General features: G+C 39.1%; 2 non-coding genes and 1 pseudogene across 2 annotated transcripts; all 3 read right to left on the bottom strand.

Annotated features, from left to right (window-relative positions):
* Positions 1-1,543: 1,543 nt before the first annotated feature.
* Positions 1,544-1,651, bottom strand: LOC130964901 (small nucleolar RNA R71). The gene has a single exon (XR_009080967.1). It is a non-coding gene; the product is annotated as a small nucleolar RNA R71 (small nucleolar RNA).
* Positions 1,652-21,225: 19,574 nt separating this feature from the next.
* Positions 21,226-21,343, bottom strand: LOC130964799 (U5 spliceosomal RNA). Its single transcript, XR_009080872.1, has one exon. It is a non-coding gene; the product is annotated as a U5 spliceosomal RNA (small nuclear RNA).
* An 891-nt stretch (positions 21,344-22,234) lies between these two features.
* On the bottom strand, positions 22,235-23,683 carry LOC130963435 (uncharacterized; annotated as a pseudogene).
* Positions 23,684-25,901: the final 2,218 nt, after the last annotated feature.

Below are 25,901 nucleotides of genomic sequence, written 5' to 3'. Positions count from 1 at the left end.
TCTTGCATGCATTGTTGTTTGATTCTTGTTGCATCTTGATTAATTAAAAATCCAAAAATATTTTTAATTTGTGTCTTTTCAAGTCAATAATACAAAGAATTGAAGATTCAGAACATACTGCAGAGGAATTATACAGAAAAAGCTGAGCATTCGAAAATGCCCAGTGAAGAAGGCAGACTGGTGTTTAAACGCCAGCCAGGGTACCTGGTTGGGCGTTTAACGCCCAAAAAGGGTGCATTTTGGGCGTTAAACGCCAGAATGGATACCATTCTGGGCGTTTAACGCCAGGATGGTGCTAGGGGGAAGATTTTGTTTTCAAATCAATTTTTTTTTTCAAGTTTTCAAAGTTTTTCAAAATCAAATCTTTTTCAAATCATATCTTTTCAATCAAATGTTTTCAAAATCAATTTCTTTCCTTTTTCAAAGATACTTACTAACAATTAATGATTTGATTGAACATCTCTAGTATATTGCCTTTTCTGTTGAGAAAGGCTTAAATGTTTGAATCATATCTTTTCTTGTTAGGCAAGACATTAACTTTCAAAATCAAATCTTTTAAAATTGTTTTCAAATCAAATCTCTTTTTTTTTAATTGTTTTCAAATCATATCTTTTCAATCACATTTTTTTAAAACCAATCATATCTCCTTAACTACATCTTTTTCAAAATAGTTTTCAATCAAATCTTTTTGATTTCTAATTTAAAAATCTTTTTCAAAAATCACTTGATTTCTTCTCCACTTTTATTTTCAAAAATCAATTAGTGCTTTTTCAAAAATGTTTTCAAAATATTTTAATTAATTTTCGAACAATTACTTCCCTCCTTCTCACATCCTTCTATTTATGGAGTACCACTCCTTCTCAATGCACAATTCGAACCTTATCTAAGTAAAGTTCTCCTTCTTCTTCTCCTTCTTCTTTCTATTTCTCTTTTCCTCTGACACCTCAAGGAATCTCTATACTGTGACATAGAGGACTCCACATTTTCTTGTTCTCTTCTCTTTCATATGAGCAGGAGCAGAGACAAAGGCATTCTGGTTGAAGCTGACCCTGAACCCGAAAGGACCTTGAAGAGAAAGCTAAGAGAAGCCAAAGCACAACTCTCTTTAGAGGACCTGACCGAATTCTTCAAAGAAGACATGGCAGCCGAAAACAACAATAATGCAAACAATGCAAGGAAGGTGCTGGGTGACTTTACTGCACCTACTCCTGATTTCTATGGGAGAAGCATCTCTATCCCTGCCATTGGAGCAAACAACTTTGAGCTTAAGCCTCAATTAGTTTCTCTAATGCAACAGAATTGCAAGTTCCATGGACTTCCTATGGAAGATCCTCATCAGTTCTTAGCTGAATTCTTGCAGATCTGTGACACAGTCAAGACTAATGGGGTAGACCCTGAGGTCTATAGACTGATGCTATTCCCTTTTGCTGTAAGAGACAGAGCTAGAATATGGTTGGACTCTCAACCTAAAGAAAGCCTGGACTCTTGGGAAAAGCTAGTCAATGCCTTCTTGGCAAAGTTCTTTCCACCACAAAGATGGAGTAAGCTTAGAGTGGAAGTCCAAACCTTCAGACAGAAGGATGGAGAATCCCTCTATGAAGCTTGGGAAAGATACAAACAATTGATCAGAAAATGTCCTTCTGACATGCTTTCTGAATGGAGCATCATAGGTATTTTCTATGATGGTCTCTCTGAACTATCTAAGATGTCCTTGGATAGCTCTGCTGGAGGATCTCTTCATCTGAAGAAGACGCCTACAGAGGCTCAAGAGCTAATTGAGATGGTTGCAAATAACCAATTCATGTACACTTCTGAAAGGAATCCTGTGAACAATGGGACTAGTCAGAAGAAAGGAGTTCTTGAGATTGACACTCTGAACGCCATTTTGGCTCAGAATAAAATATTGACTCAACAAGTCAATTTGATTTCTCAAAGTCTGTCTGGAATGCAGAATGCACCAAGCAGTACCAAGGAGGCTTCATCTGAGGAAGAAGCTTATGATCCTGAGAACCCTTCAATGGAAGAGGTGAATTACCTAGGAGAACCCTATGGTAACACCTATAATTTTTCATGGAGAAATCACCCAAATCTCTCATGGAAGAATCAAGAGAGACCTCAACAAGGTTTCAATAATAATGGTGGAAGAAACAGGTTTAACAATGGCAAACCTTTTCCATCATCTTCTCAGCAACAGACAGAGAATCCTAAGCAGAACCCCTCTGACTTAGCAAACATGGTCTCTGATCTAATTAAAACCACTCAAAGTTTCATGAATGAAACAAGGTCCTCCATTAGAAATTTGGAAGGACAAGTGGACAGCTGAGCAAGAAAGTTACTGAACTCCCTCCAAGTACTCTCCCAAGCAACACAGAAGAAAATCCAAAGGAGAGTGCAAAGCCATAAACATGGCCGAATTTGGAGAGGATGGAGAGGCAGTGAACGCCACTGAGGAAGACCTCAATGGGCGTGCACTAGCCTCCAATGAGTTCCCCAATGAGGAACCATGGGAATCTGGGACTCAAAATGAGATCATAGAGATTCCATTGGACTTACTTCTGCCTTTCATGAGCTCTGATGAGTATTCTTCCTCTGAAGAGGATGAGTATGTCACTGAAGAGCAAGTTGCTAAATACCTTGGAGCAATCATGAAGCTAAATGACAAGTTATTTGGAAATGAGACTTGGGAGGATGAACCTCCTTTGCTCACCAAAGAACTGGATGACTTGTCTAGGCAGAAATTACCTCAAAAGAGACAAGATCCTGGGAAGTTTTCCATACCTTGTACCATAGGCACCATGACCTTCAAGAAGGCTCTGTGTGACTTAGGGTCAAGTGTAAACCTCATGCCTCTCTCAGTAATGGAGAAGCTAAGGATCTTTGAGGTACAAGCTGCAAGAATCTCATTAGAGATGGCAGACAACTCAAGGAAACAAGCTCATGGACTTGTAGAGAATATTTTGGTTAAGATTGAAGACCATTACATCCCTACTGATTTCATAGTCCTAGAGACTGGGAAGTGCATGGATGAAACCATCATCCTTGGCAGACCCTTCCTAGCCACAGCAAAGGCTGTGATTGATGTTGATAGAGGTGAATTGATCATTCAAGTGAATGAAGAATCCTTTGTGTTTAAGGCTCAAGGATATCCCTCTGTCACCATGGAGAGGAAGCATGAAAAGCTTCTCTCAAATCAGAGTCAAGAAGAGCCCCCACAGTCAAACTCTAAGTTTGGTGTTGGGAGGCCGCAACCAAACTCTAAGTTTGGTGTTGAACCCCCACATTCAAACTCTAAGTTTGGTGTTGGGAGGTTCCAACATTGCTCTGAGTATCTGTGAGGCTCCATGAGAGCCCTCTGTCAAGCTACTGACATTAAAGAAGCGCTTGTTGGGAGGCAACCCAATGATTATAATTTATATAGTTTCTTTTGTTATTTTATGTTTTTTGTAGGTTGATGATCATAAGAAGTCACAAAATCCATTGAAAAAGCAAAAACAAAATGAAAAACAGGAAGAAAAACAGCACACCCTGGAGGAAGAAGCTGCTGGCGTTCAAACGCCAGTAAGCCTAGCAGTTGGGCGTTTAACGCCCAGTCTGGCACCATTCTGGGCGTTTAACGCCAGAAAGGGGCACCAGACTGGAGTTAAACGCCAGAAAAGGGCAAGAACCTGGCGTTAAACGCCAGGAATGGGCACCAGCCCGGCGTTTAACGCCAGAAATGGCTCAAAACGTGATTTTGAGCAACATTTGGTGCAGGAATGACTTTTCCTTGACACCACAGGATCTGTGGACCCCACAGGATCCCCACCAACCCCACCACCACTCTCTCTCTTCTTCCCCCATTCACCACTCACCTCAATACCTCTTCCCCAAAACCCCTTCACCTATCAAATCCCATCTTTCTCTTCACCACTCACATCCATCCTTCATAAAACCCCACCAACCTCACCCTTCAAATTCAAACCACTTTCCCCACCAAACCCACCCAATATGGCCGAACCCCATCTCCCCTCTCTCCTATAAATACCCTTCTTCACTCCTTCATTTTCACACAACCAAAACACCACTTCTTCCCCCCTTGGCCGAATACACTAAGCCTTTCCCTTCTTCTTCATTTCTTCTTCTTCTCCTCTCTTCTTTCTTCTTTTGCTCGAGGACGAGCAAACCTTTAAGTTTGGTGTGGTAAAAGCGTTGCTTTTTCGTCTTTCCATAACCATTATGGCATCCAAGGCCGGAGAAACCTCTAGAAAAAGGAAAGGGAAGGCAAAAGCTTCCACCTCCGAGTCATGGGAGATGGATAGGTTCATCTCAAGGGTGCATCAAGACCACTTCTATGAAGTTGTGGCCTTGAAGAAGGTGATCCCCGAGGTCCCCTTTTCACTCAAAAAGGGTGAATATCCGGAGATCCGCCATGAGATCCAAAAAAAAGGTTGGGAAGTACTTACCAACCCCATTCAACAAGTTGGAATCTTGATGGTTCAAGAGTTCTATGCCAATGCATGGATCACCAAGAGCCATGATCAAAGTATGAACCCGGATCCAAAGAATTATCTTACTATGGTTCGGGGAAATACTTGGATTTTAGTCCGGAAAGTGTGAGGGTGGCGTTCAACTTGCCTATGATGCAAGGAGATGAACATCCTTACACAAGAAGGGTCAACTTTGATCAAAGGTTGGACCAAGTCCTCACAATCATATGTGAAGAGGGCGCACAATGGAAGAGAGATTCAAGAGGCAAGCCGGTTCAATTGAGAAGGCATGACCTCAAACCCGTGGCTAGAGGATGGTTGGAGTTTATCCAACGCTCAATCATCCCCACTAGCAACCGGTCCGAAGTTACTTTAGACCGGGCCATCATGATCCATAGCATCATGATTGGAGAAGAAGTGGAAGTTCATGAGGTCATAGCCCAAGAACTCTACAAGGTGGCGGATAAGTCCTCTACCTTAGCAAGGTTAGCCTTTCCTCACCTCATTTGTCACCTCTGTTATTCAGTTGGAGTTGACATAGAGGGAGACATCACCATTGATGAGGATAAGCCCATTACCAAGAAAAGGATGGAGCACACAAGAGACCCCTCTCATCATGAGATCCCTGAGATGCCTCAAGGGATACACTTTCCTCCACAAGACTATTGGGAGCAACTAAACACCTCCCTAGGAGAATTGAGTTCCAACATGGGACAACTAAGGGTGGAGCACCAAGAACACTCCATTCTCCTCCATGAAATTAGAGAAGATCAAAGAATCATGAGAGAGGAGCAACAAAGGCAAGGAAGAGACATTGAGGAGCTCAAGCACTCCATAGGACCTTCAAGAGGAAGGAAGAGCCGCCATCACTAAGGTGGACCCGTTCCTTGATTTCCTTGTTCTTTAGTCTTCTGTTTTTCGAATTTTTGTGCTTTATGTTTGTCCATGTTTGTGTCTTGTGATCATTAGTGTCTTAGTGTTTATGCCTTAAAGCTATGAATGTCCTATGAATCCATCACCTTTCTTAAAATAAAAACGTGCTTAATTGAAAAGAGAAGAATTGCATGAATTTTGAATTTTATAACAGTTTAATTATTTTGATGTGGTGGCAACACTTTTGTTCTCTGAATGTATGCTTGAACAGTGCATATGTCTTTTGAATTTGTGGTTCATGAATGTTGGCTCTTGAAAGAATGATGAAAAAGGAGACATGTTACTGAGGATCTGAAAAATCATAAAAATGATTCTTGAGGCAAGAAAAAGCAGTGAATACAAAAAAAAAAGAAGCAAAAGGCAAACGAAAAAAAAAAAGAGAAAGAGAAAGAAAGAAATAAAGTTGTGATCCAAGGCAATAAGAGTGTGCTTAAGAACCCTGGACACCTCTAATTGGGGACTTTAGCAAAGCTGAGTCACAATCTGAAAAGGTTCACCCAATTATGTGTCTGTGGCATGTATGTATCCGGTGGTAATACTGGAAGACAGAGTGCTTTGGGCCACAGCCAAGACTCAATAAAGTAGCTGTGTTCAAGAATCATCATACTTAACTAGGAGAATCAATAACACTATCTGGATTCTGAGTTCCTAAAGAAGCCAATCATTCTGAGTTCCAAAGGATAAAGTGAGATGCCAAAACTATTCAGAGGCAAAAAGCTAAAAGCCCCGCTCATCTAATTAATACTGATCTTCATAGATGTTTTTGGAGTTCATTGCATATTCTCTTCTTTTTATCTTATTTGATCTTTAGTTGCTTGGGGACAAGCAACAATTTAAGTTTGGTGTTGTGATGAGCGGATAATTTGTACGCTTTTTGGCATTGTTTTTAGTATGTTTTTAGTAGTTTTAGTTGAGTTCTTAGTATATTTTTATTAGTTTTTAGTTAAAATTCACTTTTCTGGACTTTACTATGAGTTTGTGTGTTTTTCTGTGATTTCAGGTATTTTCTGGCTGAAATTGAGGGACCTGAGCAAAAATCTGATTCAGAGACTGAAAAGGACTGCAGATGCTGTTGGATTCTGACCTCCCTGCACTCGAAGTGGATTTTCTGGAGCTACAGAAGCCCAATTGGCGCGCTCTCAACGGCTTTGGAAAGTAGACATCCTGGGCTTTCCAGCAATATATGATAGTCCATACTTTGCCCAAGATTTGATGGCCCAAACCGGCGTTCAAAGTCACCTACAGAAATTCCAGCGTTAAACGCCAGAACTGGCACCTGATTGGGAGTTAAACGCCCAAACTGGCATAAAAGCTGGCGTTTAACTCCAAGAGAAGTCTCTACACGAAAATGCTTCATTGCTCAGCCCAAGCACACACCAAGTGGGCCCGAAAGTGGATTTTTATGTCATTTACTCATCTTTGTACACCTTAGGCTACTAGTTTTCTATAAGTAGGACCTTTTACTATTGTATTAGAGAGATCTTCGGATCGATAGAGAGTCTTTTGATCATGTTTTGATGATTGAACTCACTCTGGGAGGCTGGCCATTCGGCCATGCCTAGACCTTGTTCTTATGTATTTTCAACGGTGGAGTTTCTACACACCATAGATTAAGGTGTGGAGCTCTGCTGTACCTCGAGTATTAATGCAATTACTATTGTTCTTCCATTCAATTCCGCTTGTTCTTTTACCAAGATATCACTTGTTCTTCAACTTGATGAATGTGATGATCCGTGACACTCATCATCATTCTCACCTATGGATAAGGTGACTGACAACCATTCTTGTTCTACAAGCATTTGAGGTTTAGTGAATATCTCTTGGATTTCTGATTGCATGATGCATGGTTGATCGCCTGACAACCGAGTGCTCGCCTGACAAACGAGCCAACCATTCCGTGAGATCAGAGTCTTCGTGGTATAGGCAGGACCTGATGGCGACATTCAAGAGAATCCGGAAGGTCTAAACCTTGTCTGTGGTATTCTGAGTAGGATTCAATGATTGAATGACTGTGACGTGCTTCAAACCCTGAGGGCGGGGCGTTAGTGACAAACGCAAAAGAATCACTGGATTCTATTCCGGCCTGATTGAGAACCGACAGATGAATTCCGCTATGACCGTGACAGGGGCATATGCAATCGCTTTCACTGAGAGGATGGGAGGTAGCCACTGACAATGGTGAAACCCTACACGAGCTTGCCATGGAAAGGAGTAGGAAGGATTGGATGAAGGCAGTAGGAAAGCAGAGAGACAGAAGGGAAGGCATCTTCATTCGCTTATCTGAAGCTCTCGCCAATGATATACATAAGTATCTCTATCTTTATCTTTTATGTTATTTTCGTTCATCACTATACCCATTTGAGTCTGCCTGACTGAGATTTACAAGGTGACCATAGCTTGCTTCATACCACCAATCTCCGTGGGATCGACCCTTACTCGCGTAAGGTTTATTACTTGGACGACCCAGTGCACTTGCTGGTTAGTTGTGCGAAGTTGTGTTTATGCCATGGTATTGAGCACCAAGTCCTTGGAGCCATTACTAGGGATTGTTTGTGTTTTATTGAGAACCGACAGATGATTAGCCGTGCTGTGACAGAGCATAGGAACGTTTTCACTGAGAGGATGGGAAGTAGCCATTGACAACGGTGACACCCTACATAGAGCTTGCCATGGAAGGGACTTTGCGTGTGGAGAAGGATTTCAAGGAAGAGTTGAAGTTCAGAGGACAAAGCATCTCCAAAACTCCAACATATTTCTCATTACTGCATAACAAGTAACGCTATTATTCTCTTTTATTTTTCCAATCTAATAATTCCAACTGATAATCTTAATTAATATCCTGACTAAGAATAATAAGATAAACATAGCTTTCTTCAAACCAATAATCTCCGTGGGATCGACCCTTACTCACGTAAGGTATTACTTGGACGACCCAGTGCACTTGCTGGTTAGTTGTGCGGATCACAAATTTGTGCACCAAGTTTTTGGCGCCGTTGCCGGGGATTATTCGAGTTTGAACAAATAAAGGTTTATTTTATTTTTTAGATTAGGAATAATTTATTTTTATTGTTATAGAGTCATTAAATCTTGGTAGGATAGTTTCTTTTCAAAAAAAAAATTTTTTTCTTCAAAAATATTATTTTTCTTTATTAATTGTTAATTTTTCGTGAGTCTAGTGTCTTGTTCTAATTTTGGTGTCAGTTGCATCTTCTATATTTTTCTTTAAATTTTCGAACTTGTGTTCTTTGTTCTTCATTGATCTTCAAGTTGTTCTTGTTTATTTTTCTTGTTTGATCTTGAGTTTTTCTTGTTTTGTGTCTTTTCTTGTTTTTCTTGTGCTTTTTCAAAACATCAACTTTCAAAAATTATACTTTTATCCATAAAAATAATACATCTTTAAAACACGTTACATTTTTAGCTCAGTTAGTTATAGCGTGGGTTTATGTTCTTAGCAATTGGGCACTTTCTTTTTAAAATCCTTTTCAAAAATAATTTTTCTTGATTTAATCTTGTGCCAAACTTTAAGTTTGGTGTTTTCTTGTTAATCTTTTCATAATTTTCAAAAATTTTATTAAAGTTTTCTAAAAATTTTAAGTTTGGTGTTCTTCCTTTTGTTCTTGGTGTTCTTGTGAATTTTCAAGGTGTTCTTGAGTTTTTCTTGTGTCTTGATCTTAAAATTTTTAAGTTTGGTGTTCCTTGGTGTTTTCCCTCCAAAATTTTCGAAAATAAGGAGCATTAGATCTAAAAATTTTAAGTCTTGTGTCTTTTATGTGTTTTTCTCTTTCATCATAAAATTCAAAATTCAAAAAAATATCTTTTCTAACTAATTTTGAACTATTTTTTCGAAAATTTTTTATAAAAATTCAGATTTCAATTTTAAAATTTTTCAATTCTTATCTTTTTAAGTTTTTTTTTTTAAAAAAAATTTATCTTTTTCAAAAATAGCCTAACCACTTTCTCTCTCCTCACTTTTTCAAAAATCTTCATAAAATATTTTCAAATTCTTATTACTTTTTTTATTTTAATTTTCTTATTTTATCTTATTTTTATTTTGGTTTTTATTTTATTTCGAATTTTTTATTTATAAACTAAAAATTTAAATCCACATTACCCCTTTACTCCAACATGGACATAAGCGGAAATGAACAGTCCAGGAGGACTCTGGGGTCATATGCTAACCCCACTACTGCTTCATATGGGAGTAGTATCTGTATACCTTCCATTGGAGTTAGTAGCTTTGAGTTGAATCCTCAGCTCATTATCATGGTGCAGCAAAACTGCCAGTATTCTGGTCTTCCACATGAAGAACCTACAGAGTTTCTGGCACAATTTTTGCAAATTGCTGACACAGTACATGATAAGGAAGTGGATCAGGATGTCTACAGATTATTACTGTTTCCATTTGCTGTAAAAGATCAAGCTAAGAGGTGGTTAAATAACCAGCCTAAGAATAGCATAAAAACATGGAAGCAGCTGTCAGAAAAATTCCTAAGTCACTATTTCCCTCCAAAATGGATGACACAGCTAAGGCTAAGCATCCAAGGCTTCAAACAAGGAGATAATGAATCCCTTTATGATGCCTGGGAGAGATACAGAGAGATGCTAAGAAAATGCCCCTCTGAAATGTTTTCAGAATGGGTGCAATTAGACATCTTCTACTATGGGCTTACAGAAAAAGCTCAAATTTCTCTAGACCACTCAGCTGGTGGATCTATACATATGAGAAAAACAATTGAAGAAGCTCAAGAGCTTATTGATACAGTTGCCAGAAATCAGCATCTGTACCTAAGCAGTGAATCTTCTATAAAAGATGAAGCTAAAGCAGTAACTGCTGAACTCAGCCCTGTGGATCAGGCTAATGAATTCAATCAGCAACTAGACTTTCTAACTCAGCAGCTAGCTGAATTCAAGGAAATACTACAGGAAACAAGAATGGCTAACAGGAATATGGAAGTACAGTTAAAGCAGACAGAAAAACAACTATCAAAACAAATAACAGAAGAATGCCAAGCAGTTCAATTAAGAAGTGGGAAAACATTAAATACCTCACTTCAAAGCAGCAGGAAGCCAAGAAATGAACAAATGGCTACTCAAAACGCCACCCCAGCTTCCACCCCTGGCATTCAAATGCCAGTGGGGGATCAGTCACATACAAGTGCTGATAACAACCCTTCTAAAAAGGCTTCCTAACCCACTTCTGTAGGTAATAAACCTGCAGCAACTAAGGTTGAGGAATACAAAGCCAAAATGCCTTATCCTCAAAAGCTCCGCCAAGCGGAATAGGATAAGCAATTTGTCCGCTTTGCAGACTATCTAAGGACTCTTGAAATAAAGATTCCGTTTGCAGAAGCACTTGAGCAAATACCCTCTTATGCTAAGTTCATGAAAGAGATCTTAAGTCATAAGAAGGATTGGAGGGAGACTGAAAAAGTTTACCTCACTGAAGAATGCAGTACAGTCATTCTGAAAAGCTTACCTGAGAAGCTTAAAGATCCTGGGAGCTTTATGATACCATGCACATTAGAGGGTACTTGTACCAAGCAAGCTTTATGTGATTTTGGGGCAAGTATCAACCTAATACCTGCATCTACTATCAGAAAGCTTGGTTTAACTGAAGAAATCAAACCAACCAGGATATGTCATCAACTTGCTGATGGCTCCATTAAATACCCATCAGGCGTGATTGAGGACATGATTGTCAAGGTTGGGCCATTTTCCTTTCCTACTGACTTTGTGGTGCTGGAAATGGAGGAGCACAAAAGTGCAACTCTCATTCTAGGAAGACCTTTCCTAGCAACTGGCCGAACCCTCATTGACGTCCAAAAAGGGGAAGTAACCTTGAGAGTCAATGAGGAGGAGTTCAAGTTGAATGTTGTCAAAGCCATGCAACATCCAGACACCCAAAATGACTGCATGAGTGTTGATATTATTGACTCTCTGGTAAGAGAGGTCAATATGGCTGAGAGTTTCGAATCAGAGCTAGAGGACATCTTTAAAGATGTTCAGCCTGATCTGGAGGAATCAGAAAGAATAGTAGAACCTCTGAAAATCCCTCAGGAAGAGGAAAAACCTCCTAAACCTGAGCTCAACCCATTACCACCTTCCCTAAAATATGCATTCTTGGGAGAAGGTGATTCCTTTCCTGTGATCATAAGCTCTACCTTAGAGCCACAGGAAGAGGAAGCACTAATTCAAGTGCTAAGGACACACAAGACAGCTCTTGGGGTGGTCCATCAGTGATCTTAAGGGCATTAGCCCAGCTAGATGCATGCACAAGATCTTACTGGAGGGTGACGCCAAACCAGTGGTTCAACCACAAAGGCGGCTGAATCCAGCCATGAAGGAAGTAGTGCAGAAAGAGGTCACTAAGTTACTAGAGGCTGGGATTATTTATCCTATTTCTGATAGCCCCTGGGTGAGCCCTGTCCAAGTCGTCCCTAAGAAAGGTGGCATGACAGTGGTTCATAATAAAAAAATGAACTGGTTCCTACAAGAACAGTTACTGGGTGGCGTATGTGTATTGATTACAGAAGGCTCAATACAGCTACCAGAAAGGATCAGTTTCCTTTACCATTCATAGACCAGATGCTGGAAAGACTGGCAGGTCATGAATACTACTGCTTCCTGGATGGATATTCAGGTTATAATCAAATTGCAGTAGATCCCCAGGATCAAGAGAAAACGGCATTCACATGCCCATCTGGAGTATTTGCATACAGAAGGATGCAATTTGGCTTGTGCAATGCACCTGCAACCTTTCAAAGGTGCATGCTCTCTATCTTCTCTGATATGGTAGAGAAGTTTCTGGAAGTCTTCATGGATGACTTTTCAGTATTTGGAGACTCTTTCAGCTCCTGCCTTAACCATTTAGCACTTGTTCTGAAAAGATGCCAAGAGACCAACCTAGTTTTAAACTGGGAAAAATGTCACCTTATGGTGACTGAAGGGATTGTCCTTGGGCATAAAATTTCAAACAAGGGAATAGAGGTGGATCAAGCTAAAGTTGAAGTAATTGAAAAATTACCACCACCTGCCAATGTTAAGGCAATCAGAAGCTTTTTGGGGCATGCAAGATTATATAGGAGGTTTATAAAGGATTTTTCAAAAATTGCAAAACCTCTGAGCAATCTGCTAGCTGCTAACACGCCATTTGTGTTTGACACAAAGTTTCTGCAGGCGTTTGAGACCCTGAAAGCTAAGCTGGTCACAGCACCAGTTATTTCTGCACCAGACTAGACATTACCCTTTGAACTAATGTGTGATGCCAGTGACCATGCCATTGGTGCAGTGTTGGGACAAAGGCATGACAAGCTTCTGCACGTCATTTACTATGCCAGCCGTGTTCTAAATGACGCACAGAGGAATTACACAACCACAGAAAAAGAGCTACTTGCAGTGGTTTACGCCATTGACAAATTCAGATCCTATTTAGTAGGATCAAAAGTGATTGTGTACACTGATCATGCTGCTCTTAAATATCTACTCACAAAGCAGGATTCAAAATCCAGACTTATAAGATGGGTGTTGCTTCTGCAAGAGTTTGATATAGAAATAAGAGACAGAAAAGGGACAGAAAACCAAGTAGCAGATCACCTGTCCCGAATAGAACCAGTAGAAGGGGCGTCCCTCCCTCTCACTGAGATCTCTGAAACCTTTCCGGATGAGCAACTCTTTGCCATCCAGGAAGTGCCATGGTTTGCAGATATTGCAAACTACAAGGCAGTGAGATTCATACCCAAAGAGTACAGTAGGCTGCAATCAAAGAAATTAATCACAGATGCAAAGTACTATCTTTGGGATGAACCATATCTCTTCAAGAGATGTGCAGACGGAGTAATCCGTAGATGTGTGCCTAAGGAAGAAGCACAGAAGATTCTATGGCACTGCCATGGATCACAGTATGGAGGACATTTTGGAAGTGAGCGAACAGCCACAAGAGTCCTCCAATGTGGCTTCTACTGGCCTACTCTCTATAAAGATTCCCGAGCGTTCGTACTTAATTGTGACAATTGCCAAAGATCTGGCAATTTGCCTCACAGTTATGCCATGCCTCAACAAGGAATCTTGGAGATTGAGTTGTTTGATGTATGGGGTATTGACTTCATGGGACCTTTCCCACCATCATACTCAAATACTTATATTCTGGTGGCAGTGGATTATGTATCCAAATGGGTGGAGGCTATTGCAACACCCACTAACGACACTAAAACAGTGTTAAAATTCCTCCAGAAACACATCTTCAGCAGATTTGGTACCCCTAGAGTATTAATCAGTGATGGGGGCAGTCATTTCTGCAATAAACAGCTTTACTCTGCTTTGGTTCGTTATGGAGTTAGCCACAGGGTAGCTACTCTATATCACCCACAGACTAATGGGCAAGCTGAAGTCTCAAATAGAGAACTCAAAAGAATCCTGGAACGAACTGTAATTAACCGTAGAAGGGATTGGGCAAGGAGCTTGGATGATGCTTTGTGGGCATACAGAACAGCATTCAAGACCCCTATAGGGACCTCTCCATACCAGCTTGTGTATGGAAAGGCATGTCACTTGCCAGTGGAACTGGAACACAAGGCCTACTGGGCAACCAGATTCCTGAACCTTGACGCCAAGTTAGCTGGAGAAAAACGTTTACTCCAGCTAAATGAGCTAGAGGAATTTAGACTCAACGCTTTCGAGAATGCAAAAATCTACAAGGAGAAAGCGAAAAGATGGCATGATAAGAAATTGTCATCTAGAGTCTGTGAGCCAGGGCAGAAAGTTCTGCTATTTAATTCTAGGCTCAAATTATTCCCCGGGAAATTAAAATCCCGGTGGAGAGGTCCATATGTAATTACAAGTGTATCACCATATGGATACGTAGAGTTTCAGGATAATGACTCTAACAAAAAGTTCATTGTCAATGGACAGAGAATTAAACATTATCTTGAAAGTAACTTCGAGCACGAATGCTCAAAACTGAGACTTGATTAGAGCTCAGTGGTAGTCCAGCTAAAGACAATAAAGAAGCGCTTGCTGGGAGGCAACCCAGCCATTTACAAAGTTTATTCACTAATTAAATAAATTTCTTTTTTTTTACAAGTTTGGGTCCAAGTATCTTCAAAGGGTAAAAATAGCAATTGATTGAATTCACAGAGTTACAGGGAAATTTGGAAGCTCACTGGCGTGAAAAAGCCAGTAAGAAACATTTTGGGCGTTGAACGCCCAAAAGAAGCACCCACTGGGCGTTCAACGCCAGTAAGGGTAGCCATCTGGGCGTTCAACGCCAGAAAGAAGCATCAGCTGGGCGTTGAACGCCCAGGAGAAGCAACATTTGGGCGTTAAACGCCCAAAACATGCAGCGTTTGGGCGTTTAACGCCAGGATGGTGGGGAGGAGGACAAGCAAACCTCTAAGTTTGGTGTGATTTGCCATGATCACTGAGGTAAAACCCATCAAGATCATGGCATCTAAGGGAACAGGAAGAGCAAGGATGTGAACTGAAGAAACTAAAGTGTCAGAAGCTATTCATTGAAAGACCAAGCAACCCACAGACTAGAGGAACATCCACTTCCTAAAATACAGGTTGTTAAGTTCTAATTCTAGCTTTAACTCTGTGATAGTATTATTATAGGATTTTACCTTAGAAGTTATATAGGAGTAGTAGTAATTAGCATATCTATTTTGGCTTTATTTCCAATTAAGTTATAACTTATTTTTCTCATCATCATCAAACATGAATAAAATAGTAGATTTGTAGAATACAGAGGCAATTTAATTTTTTCGAGTTCTTAATAAGGAAAATTCTAATTATTTATATGTGGTGGCAATACTTTTTGTCTTCTGAATGAATGCTTGAATAGTGCATATTTTTTATATTGAATTTTATGAATGTTAAAATTGTTGGCTCCTGAAAGAATGATGAACAAGAGAAATGTTATTGATGATCTAAAAAATCATGAAATTGATTCTTGAAGTAAGAAAAAGCAGTGAAGAAAAAAAAATCTTGCGAAAAAAAAAGAAAGAAAGAAAAAGCAAGCAGAAAAAGCTAATAGCCCTTAAAACCAAAAGGCAAGGGTAAAAAGGATCCAAGGCTTTGAGCATCAATGGATAGGAGGGCCCAAGGAAATAAATCCAGGCCTAAGCAGCTAAATCAAGCTATCCCTAACCATGTGCTTGTGGCATGCAGGTCCAAGTGAAAAGCTTGAGACTGAGTGGTTAAAGTCGTGATCTAAAGCAAAAGAGTGTGCTTAAGAACTCTGGACACCTCTAACTGGGGACTCTAGCAAAGCTGAGTCACAATCTGAAAAGGTTCACCCAATTATGTGTCTGTGGCATTTATGTATCCGGTGGTAATACTGGAAAACAAAGTGCTTAGGGCCACGGCCAAGACTCATAAAGTAGCTGTGTTCAAGAATCAACATACTAAACTAGGAGAATCAATAATACTATCTGAATTCTGAGTTCCTATGGATGCCAACCATTCTGAATTTCAAAGGATAAAGTGAGATGCCAAAACTGTTCAGAAGCAAAAAGCTACTAGTCCCGCTCATCTAATTAGAATCTGAGCTTCACTTGAAACTCTGAGATATTATTGTTTCTTAATTTCTTTTCATCCTATTTTATTTATCTAGTTGCTTGAGGACAAGCAAAAGTTTAAGTTTGGTGTTGTGATGAGCGGATATTTTATACGCTTTTTGGGGGTAATTTCATGTAGATTTTAGCATGTTTTAATTAGTTTTTAATAGAATTTTATTAGTTTTTAGGCAAAAATCATATTTCTGGACTTTACTATGAGTTTGTGTGTTTTTCTGTAATTTCAGGTATTTTCTGGCTGAAATTGAAGGAGCTGAGCAAAAATCTGAGTTAGGCTGAAAAAGGACTGCTGATGCTGTTGGATTCTGACCTCCCTGTACTCGAAACGGATTTTCTGGATCTACAGGAGTCCAATTGGCGCGCTCTCAACGGCGTTGGAAAGTAGACATCCAGGGCTTTCCAGCAATATATAATAGTCCATACTTTGCGCGAAGATAGATGACGTAACTTGGCGTTGAACGCCAAGTACATGCAGCTGTCTGGAGTTAAACGCCAGAAACACGTCATGATCCAGAGTTGAACGCCCAAAACACGTTATAACTTGGAGTTCAACTCCAAGAAAAGTCTCAGCTCGTGGATAGCTTTAGTCTCAGCCCCAGCACACACCAAGTGGGCCCCAGAAGTGGATTTCTGCACCAATTATCTTAGTTTACTCATTTTCTGTAAACCTAGGTTACTAGTTTACTATTTAAACAACTTTTAGAGACTTATTTTGTACCTCATGACATTTTCAGATCTGAATTACATACTTTTTGATGGCATGAGTCTCTAAACTCCATTGTTGGGGGTGAGGAGCTCTGCAGCGTCTCGATGAATTAATACAATTCCTTTGTTTTTCATTCAAACACGCTTGTTCTTATCTAAGATGTTCATTCGCGCTTAATTATGGAGAAGGTGATGATCCGTGACACTCATCACCTTCCTCAATCCATGAATGTGTGCCTGACAACCACCTCCGTTCTACATCAGATTGAATGAGTATCTCTTAGATTCATTACTCAGAATCTTCGTGGTATAAGCCGGATTGATGGCGGCATTCATGAGAATCCGGAAAGTCTAAACCTTGTCTGTGGTATTCCGAGTAGGATTCTGGGATTGAATGACTGTGACGAGCTTCAAATTCCTGAAGGCTGGGCGTTAGTGACAGACGCAAAAGAATCAATGGATTCTATTCCAACCTGATTGAGAACCGACAGATGATTAGCCGTGCTGTGACAGAGCATAGGAACGTTTTCACTGAGAGGATGGGAAGTAGCCATTGACAACGGTGACACCCTACATAGAGCTTGCCATGGAAGGGACTTTGCGTGTGGAGAAGGATTTCAAGGAAGAGTTGAAGTTCAGAGGACAAAGCATCTCCAAAACTCCAACATATTTCTCATTACTGCATAACAAGTAACGCTATTATTCTCTTTTATTTTTCCAATCTAATAATTCCAACTGATAATCTTAATTAATATCCTGACTAAGAATAATAAGATAAACATAGCTTGCTTCAAACCAATAATCTCTGTGGGATCGACCCTTACTCACGTAAGGTATTACTTGGACGACCCAGTGCACTTGCTGGTTAGTTGTGCGGATCACAAATTCGTGCACCACATACATCAAGCCTTTCTTTTCTGCGGTGCATGCCTCTTTACCCTTGGTGTTCACGGGTTTGAACCAGCCATTTTTTTCAATGATCTTCAATCCAAGCCTCTTTGCTTCATCAGGCATGATGAAGTTATGTGTGGCACTAGTGTCGATCATAGTCATGACGGGTTTTTCATTGATAAAGGCTTTGACATACATCAAGCCTTTCTTTTCTGCGGTGCATGCCTCTTTACCCTTCACAGCATTCACGAGTTGGATAGATCCAATACACTCATTTACTTGAGTTTGGGCCTCTCGTTCCTCGGTGATAGATGCCAGAGTCCCTGGCTTTGGACAGTCCTTCATTTGGTGTGGTTCCTTGCACACGAAGCATCCTCTTTTGGGCACGAAAGACTTCTTCTTTTCCTCATACTCTTTCTATGAAGAGTATTTTCCTTCCTTCTTGGTTGAGAAACTCTTCCCCTTGTCTCTCCTACCTTTAGTAGAACTAGGCTTGGAGGAAGACTTGGGTTTAGAGTCTCCCCTATGATACTCAGTGAGTGATTCGGCCACCACGATGGCTTCATCGACATCCTTAACATTCTTTCTTTGTAGTTCTTGCTTTGCCCAAGGTTGGAGTCCATCAATGAAGAAGAACAATTCATCCTCTGATGCTAAGTTGGGGATTTGAAGCATGAGAGTAGTGAACTTCTTTACGTAGTCGCTAATCGTACTCTTGTGCTTCAACTCCCTTAACTTCTTCCTTGCTTCATAAACCACATTCTCAGGGAAGAATTGTCTTTTCAACTCCCTTTTGAAATCTTCCCATGTGATTATGTTGCAAGTACCCTTCTCCATATCTACGAATTTTCTCCTCCACCATAAAGTAGCATTATCAAAAGGTAGAGAGCTGTAGTGCATACCTTTATTGCTTCTTCGACCACCCCTTGGCCTTCGAAGTACCTCTCCATTTGTCATAGGAAGTTCTCCACCTCTCGAGCATCCCTCACACCCTTGAACTGCTTTGGCTTTGGGAGATCAATCTTTGTCGTCTCCCTTATAATGGTTGGTCGAGATTTTTCCTCCTCGAACTTTCTCAAATAGCTTCAAGGAATTCTCAAGCTTCTCTTCGATTTGGAGAGGGTCTCCTTGCATGTTCTATCCTTTGGAAGCACTCATCCATAGAGGATAGAACATTCTCCAACATAGAAACTCTCTCTTCTAAGAAGTTAGAGTCCTTACCTCTAGGCTCACTTGAAGAACGGACCTTCTTGCCTCTTCATTGAGAAGGAATAGCATTCCTTCTCCTTTGAGACTCAACATGCTCCATGTTAGACTAGAAGCCATACCCACAAACTACTTGTGCTCCCTCTTGAACCTTGCTCTGATGCCAAATTGTCACAGCCTTGGACACACTCCAACGCTACTGTGCCGGCACTCAGACTTACTCAACCTCTTGAGCTAAGACCAAGTCAGCCTAACCCTCAATATTTAGCAAGAAAGCTAAGAACACAAGAGAATACAAGAGAAAGGAAGCTTTGATGGAAAGAACACTTTACTATTTAAGGGTTTGTTACAAATGATTCTCACATACCTCACACTAACTCTCACTTCCTATTTATAGCCATCCACCTCCTTAATGGATGGTTATGATTAAATCTAATCAACGGTCCAGATTAATTATCTAGAACCTTCATTACAAATATCTATCCTACTACAACTTTTTAAATACTTCTAGATTCTTCCATACTACTCTTTATACTCCTATATACATCCACACTCTTCTAGAATACTCTATGACCTTCCAGAGTATTCTAAAAACTTCTAGAGTATTCCGGGACCTTCTAGGACATTCTAAAATGTTCTGGAACCATCTAGAGCATTCTTAAACACTCCAGAAAATCATACAAATACTGTTAAATCTAACCTTCTAAAATTTACCGTGACAACTAGCCTCAGCACATTTCCTCATAGCATCAACTTGACATCTCTTGAAACTCTCTCTTTGTGGGGCTGCTCAAGCCTTAGAAACTTTCCAGAAATTTTAGGAAAGATGGAGTTTCTAGAAGATGTTGATTTGGGATCAAGTGCGATTGAAGCGCTTCCTCATTCAATTCAAAATCTAGTAGGCCTTAGGCGGATCGACTTAATCAGTTGCAACTGGCTTAGTCAATTGCCAAGCAGCATTTTCTTGTTGCCGAAACTTGAGTCATTGGAAGCTAAATATTGTAAAGGGTGTCAAATATTAATCAACTATGAAGGACAATAAAATATTGGCAGCATAGTCTCTTCAAAAGTGAAGGATCTTCACTTTAGATCTTGCAATGTTTCCGATGAATTTCTTCCTATTTATTTCACTTGCTTTCCCAACATAGAAATGTTACATTTGGGTGCAAATAACTTCACAACCCTTCCTTCCTGCATCAAAGACTGTCGCTTTTTAACGAGCGTCTACTTGGATGATTGCAAGTAACTTCAACACATCACAAGACTTCCACCAAACATCAAAACTTTATCAGCAAGGAACTGCATATCCTTGACTTCACACTCTACAAGCATGTTATTGAGTCAGGTGCTACTCTTTCTAAGAATTGCTTAACTTTCATGTAAGCATAACTTGTGAGAGACATGCATTCCATTTTTGCTATATTCGATTCCAAAACAAAAATAATTGCTTAATTTTTATAGCCATCTTTAGTAAAGTAAATTATTGTCTCATACCTTAATCATATTTCTAATGTTAGGACCAATGTAGAATAGTACAGAGCAATACTTTCTTACTACATAAAAGCACAAACAAAATCATTCCTAAAAACAATTGAAAAACTTGCATGAACTTGTCTTTCATTATTAATATATGTTGACTTCCAATATCTAAATTTTGTGGTTCCAATCATTCACAGTTTATAGGAAATACATGAAGTTGGGGGGACACACTTTATGTTTCTAGGAACAAATATTCCAGATTGGTTTGACCAACACAAGGAGGGAGCCTCACTGTCTTTCTGGTTTCGAAAGAAAATCACAGAAATCACGCTTTGTTTTGTTTTCAGAGGCTTGGACAAGGAACCTAGGAAATTTGAGGTCAAGCTCCATGTGTTCATCAATGGCAAGCCATCATTACATATCAATGAAGGCAACAACTTCAAAATGCTGACAGATTACCTATTCCTATTCGATCTACATAAGGAAGTGGAGCTTCCTTCTTACCAACTTGACCAAGTAGTTCTTGAAAATGAATGGGATCATATTGAGATTCATTGTTTGCATAGTCCAACAGTATTAGAATCATCCCTTGATATGGCCATTGTGAAATGGGGTGGTGTTCATGTGTACAAGTAGGGAAATAACTTGAATGATGTTTCATTTTGTAATCCTCAACACAGAACATATGATTTGGTAGCTCGCTATCCGTGGATCAAGAATTAGTTTGCACTCACAAATGAGACCTCAGATTCTAATGCAATGGTGATGAGAACCATTGGCATCACTGGTGAAAATGGTAAGAGTCTTGAGGGGAAGGGTGGAAGTGGTAGTTGAAGTAATGCTCAAAGCTTTTCCCTTTTAAGGTTCTTATCTAATTTATGTGACCATTCAATTAAAAGGTATTTTTCTTTTGCATGAATAATACAAGGTAGAATTAATTCAATTAAGAGCATAAGAATCATTCTTTGCAGAGCCTCTCCTTAAACGGGAAGGACCCTTCAAAAATTGGCACATGCCATTTTAAGTAATGTCCACACGGTATTCTTTAGTAAAAGGCGAAAGAATAATTCGCTTTGTGAACACTGCGTAGCTGCGTGGTTTCGATTTTAACCCATACCAACTTATATAGCATCTGTCACATCGGAACCATAGGCAGTTTCGCCGATGTCAGACATTTTTCATAGGCAAACACATTCATCATTCGTGTCAAAGCTTCTTGAAATTAGTTTCTTATGACATACAATATCCTCTCTTACCATCTTGAATCACATATAACAAATTTCAAGATTGCTCACCCAGGAAAACCACCTCTAATTGATTAGAAAACAAACTGACAAACTGTCCTCCTTGTGGTATTGTTCATACTAGTTGTTAGTTAACACTAAATAATCTAAATATTAATCTAACTCTTCTATTTCTCTAGAAAATGGAAGTTATGTGATAAGCAAAGGAAAGGTTTCTGGAATTCAAGTCAAATTGTTCTTTGATTAACAACTAGTATTAAACCCGTGCGATGCACGGGCTTATATTTAAATTTGATATTTTAAATTAAAAATAATATTTTATAATTATAAATTTTTTTAGTTTAGTATAACACGATCATCGTCATTATATAATAAACGTACTGAATATGCAGTTTTATCTTTATTCAAAGTAAAAAGCAAATAGAAGAGTTTAAAATCTATAATATTTTTGAACCATGAGGGAGACATGAAAAAATAAGAACATATATAACTGTAATAATAGCATGTCAAATTTACACTAAATTTTATATCAAAAGGCTAATAAAAATTTATCGACAACCTAGTATCTTACTAACTTCATTAGAAAAGCAATTGGCAAATGATGTTGTGCTCCTTGTTACACATTTCATCTCAAATCTGAAAATAGAGTTATAGATAAATTTGTTATATTTATAGTAAATATTTATACAAAAGTGTAAATCATAACATGCTATTAAAATGAAAATAATATTATTCTTACCTAAATATTATTAAAAACTTCTTTGAACACGACATTTGTTGTTGATGACTTTGGATTGCCGTCTTCGTCTAGAATTAAAACCCTGAGGCCACTGCGACTCTTAACTCTTGACAAAGTAACATAAAGTTGTCCATGGGTGAACCCTGATTTCGGCAAGTAAAGTCCTACATGTGATAATGATTGACCATGACTCTTGTTAATGGTCATTGCAAAGCATACTGTTAATGGAAATTGTCTCCGTTGGAACTTAAATGGCAACTGTGAATCTGAAGAGATCAAGTTCATTCATGGGATGTACACTTTATATCCAATATTTCTACTGGTCACTACCGTCGCTCCAATTACGTTGCTGTCAAGTTCGTTAACTATTAATCTTGTCCTGTTGCATAAACCTGAAGTCTGGTCTATGTTTCGCAGTAGCATTACAGCGACTCCTGGCTTCAAAGTCAACTTGTGATTGGGTAGTCTCGAACATTTGATGTCATTTAGGAACTCTGGTGTGAACCACTCTTGTTGTACATCTCCATTCTCATCAGCTTGACATGTTGTGTCAGAACTTAAATACTCCTTTTCCATCCCTGGAAAGATTGTCAAGACAAAATTGTTTACCTTCTTAACACTCTCAAGCGTGGGTGTAAGAATTGCCCTACTCTGAAAATACCTGTAATCTGACATGTTTTGAAACAAATTTGGATATGCAAAGTCTACCAAATGAAAGAGAGGGTCATCAGTAGTTGTAATCAATAAATCATCTGAAATTTCAATTTCTGATTCATCACTAAAAACAGAACCAATATTTTCATTTCCAACATCAAGTATCCAATTAGCAAATCTCTTCATTTCACCTTCATCTTGATCTGAAGAAGACATTAGAAGCCTCATATTCGTATGCAGCTTCAGAACCTTACAAAGCGACTACAAATGGGATGAGTTAATAGCTGATGTCAATATATCGTGTCTACTCCCTTTCGGAATCACCGGAAGTATCTGTCTAAAATCACCTCCTAGAATAACAACTTTACCACCAAATGGTTGATGTGTCTTATGTTGATTGGTAACTCACATAAGATCCCTGAGCGTCCGATCAAGTGCTTCAAAGCACATTTTATTGAGCATTGGAGCTTCATCCCAAATTATTAAGCTACTTTGGATGAGCAGCTCAGCCTTCAAACTGCCATGCTTAATGTTGCAAGCAGATTCATCAGTAATTATAATGGGTATTGAAAATCTAGAATGAGCCGTTCTGCCACTAGGTAGGAGTAAAGACATAATTCCACTCGATGCGACATTTAAAACAATCTTTCTTCTAGACCGAATAGCAGAAGAAAGTCCATTCCAAAGAAATGTCTTACCACACCCACCATGCCTATATACGAAGTAAAAACCATCAGATTCTGTAATAATAGCATTGAGTATCTCATCAAATACTAACCTTTGCTCATGAGTCATCTTTTGTTCCGTATATAAGTTTGTATGAGTCAACTCATTTGTGTCATATGCTAACTCCTCCTCTATTAGCTTATTCTGAAAAGGCGAATATCAGACATCTCAGGATATGGCATTGATTGATAGTCTCATAAAATTGCTGTTGAGTATCTTCTCAATCTCAATAAGGCAGAGATTTTTCAATTCGTCATCAATCATGTTTAATCCTAGTAAAAGCACATAGTGGTTTTATGAAATATTTAATAAGTAATTTCAAAATAAAATTATTAATATTATTAATAAAAATAAAAATAATAAGAGAATACAATCTTGATATAAAAAAAAACAGTAAAATACCTTGATTTTTCAAAGCTTTTCTCCTCTCATATAGTTATGTGTAAGCAAAGCAAAGGTTTCTGGAATTCAAGTCAAATTGTTCTTTGATTAACAATTCTAGTTAAACCCAAAAAAGGGTGAATTCAAAAATGCACGGTATATTTAAAATTTCAAACGTAACAAAACTGGCTTTACCATAGGATTTTTATTTTAAATGAATTAAAAAATAAAAAAATATTTACTATGTGATGAGCGGATAATTTATACGCTTTTTGGCATTGTTTTTAGTATGTTTTTAGTATGTTTTAGTTAGTTATTAGTATATTTTTATTAGTTTTTAGTTAAAATTCACTTTTCTGGACTTTACTATGAGTTTGTGTGTTTTTCTGTGATTTCAGGTATTTTCTGACTGAAATTGAGGGACCTGAGCAAAAATCTGATTCAGAGGCTGAAAAGGACTGCAGATGTTGTTGGATTCTGACCTCCCTGTACTCGAAGTGGATTTTCTGGAGCTACCAAAGCCCAATTGGTGCGCTCTTAACGGCGTTGGAAAGTAGACATCCTGGGCTTTCCAGCAATGTATAATATTCCATACTTTGCCCGAGATTTGATGGCCCAAACTGGCGTTCCAAATCAGCTCAAAACTGCCCAGTGTTAAACGCCGGAACTGGCACAAGAATGGGAGTTAAACGCCCAAACTGGCACAAAAGCTGGCGTTTAACTCCAAGAAAAGTCTCTACACATGAAAGCTTCAATGCTCAGCCCAAGCACACACCAAGTGGGCCCGGAAGTGGATTTTTATGTCATTTACTCATTTCTGTAAACCCTAGGCTACTAGTTCTCTACAAATAGGACCTTTTACTAATGTATTTTTCATCTTGAGATCTTTGAATCTTTTGATCATTTTCGATCTTAGGATCATCTTTGGACGTCTAGTTCTTAGATCATTGGGAGGCTGGCCATTCGGCCATGCCTAGACCTTGTTCTTATGTATTTTCAACGGTGGAGTTTCTACACACCTTAGATTAAGGTGTGGAGCTCTGCTGTACCTCGAGTATTAATGTAATTACTATTGTTCTTCTATTCAATTCAGCTTGTTCTTGTTCTAAGATATCACTTGTTCCTCAACTTGATGAATGTGATCATCTGTGACACTCATCATCATTCTCACCTATGAACGTGTGCCTGACAACCACCTCCGTTCTACCTTAGATTGAGTGGATATCTCTTGGATCCCTTAATCGGAATCTTCGTGGTATAAGCTAGAATTGATGGCGGCATTCAAGAGAATCCGGAAGGTCTAAACCTTGTCTGTGGTATTCTGAGTAGGATTCAATGATTGAATGACTATGACGAGCTTCAAACTCCTGAAGGCTGGGCGTTAGTGACAGACGCAAAAGAATCAATGGATTCTATTTCAACCTGATTGAGAACCGACAGATGATTAGCCGTGCCGTGACAGGGTGCGTTGAACATTTTCACTGAGAGGACGGGACTGTAGCCACAACGGTGATGCCCAACATACAGCTTGCCATGGAAAGGAGTAAGAAGAATTGGATGAAGACAGTAGGAAAGCAGAGAGACGGAAGGGAGAAAGCATCTCCATTCCCATTCGCTTATCTGAAATTCTCACCAATGAAATACATAAGTATCTCTATCTTTATGTTTTATTCATATATCATCCATAACCATTTGAATCTGCCTGACTGAGATTTACAAGATGACCATAGCTTGCTTCATACCAACAATCTCCATGGGATCGACCCTTACTCGCGTAAGGTTTATTACTTGGACGACCCAATGCACATGCTGGTTAGTTGTGCGAAGTTGTGATAAAAAGTTGAGATTGCAATTGAGCGTACCATGTTGATGGCGCCATTGATGATCACAATTTCGTGCACCAAAT

The sequence above is a fragment of the Arachis stenosperma genome, chromosome 2 (assembly GCF_014773155.1).
Source record: "Arachis stenosperma cultivar V10309 chromosome 2, arast.V10309.gnm1.PFL2, whole genome shotgun sequence".
In the NCBI taxonomy this organism is placed as follows: domain Eukaryota; kingdom Viridiplantae; phylum Streptophyta; class Magnoliopsida; order Fabales; family Fabaceae; genus Arachis; species Arachis stenosperma.
The sequence above is the reverse complement of the archived record's forward strand: the minus strand, read 5'-3'. Positions and strand labels throughout refer to the sequence as shown.